The following is a 5,226-nucleotide window of genomic DNA, read 5'->3' on the forward strand; positions in this document are numbered from 1 at the left end:
ACACACACACACACACACACACACACACACACACACACACACACACACACACACACACACACGGTGCATGCAGGAAAAACCGGAGATGACATGTACAGGATGACCTAAATTGAGGCCAACTTCGCTTGTAATAGTAAGTGATATGATGAGTTAAAGTCCAGTGAGTCCCTTATCAAACCGTATGATTGTGTGTCCCAGCCCAGGAAAGGAAATGAACTAACAATGTAAACAACAACAAGCCACTGACAGCCATGTTCAAATTTGACTCATTCAATAAATTATTTAAATAGACCAGTTTCATATTAAACCAACAGTTGCAGCATCCTGATCCTTTTTGGTAAGGTTAGACTAGGAAAACTCAGCATAGAGTGGTTTATTCTCCCCAAAACAAGTTTCCGTTTCATTTTTAAAGAGAATAGCAGTACTTTCTACTCCTTACATTTCACAAAATTGGCTCGTCGTCTCAGGAGTTATTGTAGTGCATGACAGAGAAGATATATAAAGAACCTTCTTTGCATGTCCACTCAAGTTTCTCAGCTTGCACTCTAAAAAAAAAAAAGGTTGTTATTCGCAAGGCTACTTTTACTTTTATACTTCAAGTCAATTTCCAAGCCTATACTTAGTTACTTTTACTTGAGCAAAGTAGTTAAACCAGTACTTCTACTTTTAGAGTATTTTTTAACACAAGTATCTGTACTTTAGCCATCTCTGGCCTCGAGGCATAGACATAGAGGTGAGCGCAACCTTTGCACCCAACACTCATAATGTTGTCCAAGGTCCGTTGAGTTCTTATGTTAAACACAAACTAGCTGGGGGGCAACAAACTCCTGCTAGCGAACGCACTACACTACAAGTGAAAGTAGTTTCCGGGAAGGGTTACAAACAAAAGGTTTTCGGTTGACAAACAACACGTGCGGCGACTGCCAGTGCACATTATTTCACCTCGTGTTCCAATAAATGTTTTGTCGCATACCTTCCGTTATTTATGTGGCCATATCTCCCATCTTCGATGTGTCTTCGTGAGCCGATGTAAGTCGAGTGCAGATTTGAGTCGCGCATACGTCCCTTCGCTTCGAGTGAAGATGTGAGTTGCGCATGCGTCACTTTGCAAAAATTAGCCTATAAGATGCTAACGGGAGACTTCTGTAATGTCAACACAGACTGGACCTACTTCGTTCACTGCTGGCTACAAGTTAGCAATCAAACACAACAAAGGTTATCAGTTGACTGGGGTTTGAGGTAACGTTAGCAATCAAACAATAAAAATAGCTTAAACGTTTATGAAGTTATTTCCATCTTCTGTTATTGTTTGTAATTGAGTTCACAAATTCCAGTACATGTTGTGCTGTGTAAACCATTTAAATCTGAGCATGCGCAACTAACATCTGCACTCGACCACAGCCGGTCTGACTCGACTCTCATTCGGAATGACTGTAGACCGTTAATATCAAAATATATCTATATCAATATAAATCTATGGGTATGACATGTTATGCCGTAAACCGTTTACATCTGAGCATGCGCGACTCAAATCTGCACTCGAGTTACATCTTTCGTTCCATTTCTTTATCTGTCTATGCTTACATCGGGCAGTGACAAGCAGGAAAAACAATTAAATTCTTAGAGACTTCCCGTAAGATGGCCTTCAGAGTAAAACCACAAACGTTTGAAAACCATCTGACCTGCCGTCCATTTATTAAATTTTAACTCGTTTTCAGGCTCATATTAAAATGAATGCCCTGTTCATACAGACTAAGTTCACTTCCGGCTGATATTACACCACCTCAGACTGTCACTAAGTCCATATCACACAAATCTGATAGAGTATCTCGAAATAAAAGGCATTGAAAATATTCCATTATGGCTATATTTTAACTCATTCAGGGTGATGTATTAAAAAATGTTTACTGTTTGACTAATTTTACTTTTGACTGACTGATAGTACAACACCCCAGACAAATGTCTAATAGAGAGTCTATTTTAACTCATATTCAGGCTGAACTGAAAGGCTGTTTACACACTCATTTCACTATAGATTGATAGTACACAACGCCAGACTGTCACTCAGTTAATATTAAACTATTCTGATGTAGGATCTCAAATTAAGTCCTTGTAAATGTCTAATTAAAGCAACATTTTAACTCTGACTCATGCTGATCTGAAAAGGAAACCTGGTGCTTACACAAATCATTTCACTTCAGATTGATGGTACACCATCCCAGAACGGCACTCACAATAGTTAATATCGGATGTTGATGTAGGATCTCATATAAAAGCCGTAATTGGAGATTTTAAAGTGCTTTTATTTTGAGATCCAACATCAGAATGGTCTGATTTTAACTGAGTGTTATTCTGGGGAATTGGAAGTGAAGTTATTCTGTCAGTGTGTGTTTTGAGACTATATTGGGCTCAACAGTCGTGTTTTAACACTTATCCTTATCATTGAAGACAGCCTCAAGTGTTGTCCATGAAGGAAATATTTGGAAACCAGACCATAGAAATAAAATAAATCTTAATGTTTCTATGAGTTCAAACTAATCAACACAAATGACAATGTTGGTTTTGTCTTATTTCATTAAACAGGACACCCAAATGTCGTAAATTATAGAGTTGAAAAAAATTTTAGAAATCAAGTCAATCAAACCAGCTAACTTTCATAGAGCTTTGCTAACTCCTACCTGACGCGCACACACACACACACACAGATTTACCAGAGATATACATTTTAATCACATAATACAAATGGCATGTTACACCTGGATGTGCAGAAACCGTGCAGTGCCATTTCAGATACCTTTTCAAAATGACAAAAACAAACATATCCCATCAAATATCCATGACTTTTTTTTCCTTACTTTGATAGTTTGAAAGCATATTCACAACAACAACAAAATCTATCCAAAAGGAGAATCAATAAGAAACTGTTTTCATAGAGAAACAAAAGAAAACTTCGAATTACGTTTAACCTTGCTAATGTTAAATGGTTAAGAAAAGGGGGTTAACCCAACATTTCAAGCTGAGATATCTGATCTAACAGCGACGGGAACTTGCACTTCCATGGTTAATAAAGCTAAAGCAGTAACACTTATGACCTTTATACATCATGTACCAAATTTAATTCTAGGGTTCATACATACAATTTTAAAAACAAGTTAATAGGCTCAAAGGTTTGTTCCCCAAAAAAGGTGCTACATGATGGATTATAACGTTTAATTATGCTAGTGCTAATTTATTTGGACTTTTTTCTGATTTATAGATGACCCTCATTGACCAGTTATTACCATGAATAATAACCGAGAATTATTTATTTTCTGTCCTGTAGTAAAGTTTCCATCCAAATTTATTTAATAATTTAAGAAAATCAGCAAAAGATACTGTATATGTATATTTATATTTTTAATACTGTAGCAATTATTTATGGGTGAGATAAAAAGGTCATGTAGCACCTTTCGAGGTTCCAAACATCCAACTATGTAACCATTACAAACTTTATGATGAAACTCTGCTCATGTTTCTGGTTTTTCCACGACACAAATGTCTGTGTGACTGCAGGTAGAACAAGGCACCAAAACTGTAGAGTTGGAGGGAGCTTGAAACCAAACTGGGGGGCAATGCATGCTACAAATGTTTATTAAGTATTAGGGTTGATGTATACTGTAGACATTTATAAGGATGAAGATGCCAGACAGCAACACGTTATGACCAACATGGCTTATTATACACACTAGGTTGTAAAGCTGTTGGCGTTTCACTGGCCCAGCTGTCCTTTTTTTTTCAAATTTATGATTTAAAAAAATAAATAAAAGTCATTAGTTGAAGTTGGGATCAATCAGAAATGGAGCCTTGAGAACTTTGTTTGGAACTTCTTGATCGTTTCTGGTAATGTTTCTAAAAAAGAAAAGAAAAAAGAGAGAAGGGAGAACACAAACAGTGTGAGGCCAAGTGTGTGTGTTTTCTTGTTTATTCGTTGTGTATGTGTGTGTGTGTGTGTGTGTGTGTGTGTGTGTGTGTGTGTGTGTGTGTGTGTGTGTGTGTGTTTACCTGCAGGTTGTTGTAGTGTCTCTGGCTGCTGCAGTGGAGGTCCTTGGCGGTGCTCTCGTTCAGGTAGAACACGGAGCAGAGGTTACAGAAATAGCCGGATTTGGGGACCACAAACTCCTGACCTGAGGAGGGAGACAGTCAAAGTGAATCAGGTGGAAAGTGAGGAAAACAACACATCTGCATCTGGTGGCGTTTTTAAATGAAGGAGGAGTGTGTTAGTGGGTCTCACCGAGGGGGTTGTTGGGTTTGAACGGCGGCAGTTTGACGTCGGTAGCGACACACGGAGACTGAGAACGAGATCGCTTTGCTTCAGGTCCAACGGACTCCATCCTCAGTTTACTCACAGCTAAAAGAGAGGGAAGAATCAATCTTTGAATCATGTAAGCCCCGACAATCATACAGATATTTATATTTAAAAAAAGGTTTTTCTCTGCTAAAAATTTGGTGAAGCGCTTCTTGTTTCCCACATTACAAACTTTTGTAAATTCACCTTTTAAAATCTGAACAGCTACAATGAAGGAGGAGCGGGCCGGCCCAGCAAGGACCAAGGGTATTATATTTTTATCTTTTTCATTAGTTTTTATTTCGATTAGACTTTGTTTTTTGCGTGGTTTTAAAGCGGGTCTGGTAGTCTAGTTTATTTATTTATTTTGTATATGCTTAATTTTAGTTTAGTTTTTAGTAAGAGGAGAATGTGTTTCACGTGTTTCTGGAAAAAAACTAAATAGCCAACAGACCAAAGAAGACAGACATCAACCGGTGTTTTGAACTTTGGTTCGAGTAAAGTGGAGTTTTTAAGTCAGTTGACTCACACAGTTGTGTAATTGAGTGTAAAAATCTCATTGTGTAACTAACATTTTGTCAAAGCACCGATAGTCAACCATACATTATTGTTGCAATATCGACATTGAGGTATTTGGTCAAAAATATTGTAATATTTGATTTTCTCCGCATCGCCCAGCCCTATTTAATCCACTTCAAAGACAACTTTCATTGGTCCAAAATACCAGCTCAATGTGAGCTTAGTCTATTCTTTCTGCTTTCTGTACCTTTAATGTCCGCCCTGCTCCCTCCTTCCTTCTTTTCCTTCTCTCCTTCCTCCACACATCCCTCCAGTGTCTGGTTCTCAGGGTGCTCCGGCTGCAGCTCTTGTCCAGCAGAGGCTGCCTGGATGTCAGCCGAGCT

At 38.2% G+C, this 5,226-nt stretch overlaps 1 protein-coding gene across 1 annotated transcript in view; it reads right to left on the reverse strand.

The window, feature by feature from the left end:
- LOC117935205 overlaps positions 1–5,226 on the reverse strand; it is a 52,938-nt gene that overhangs the window by 9,198 nt on the left and 38,514 nt on the right. The window lies entirely within an intron of this gene.

The sequence above is a fragment of the Etheostoma cragini genome, chromosome 19, assembly GCF_013103735.1.
Source record: "Etheostoma cragini isolate CJK2018 chromosome 19, CSU_Ecrag_1.0, whole genome shotgun sequence".
Taxonomy (NCBI): domain Eukaryota; kingdom Metazoa; phylum Chordata; class Actinopteri; order Perciformes; family Percidae; genus Etheostoma; species Etheostoma cragini.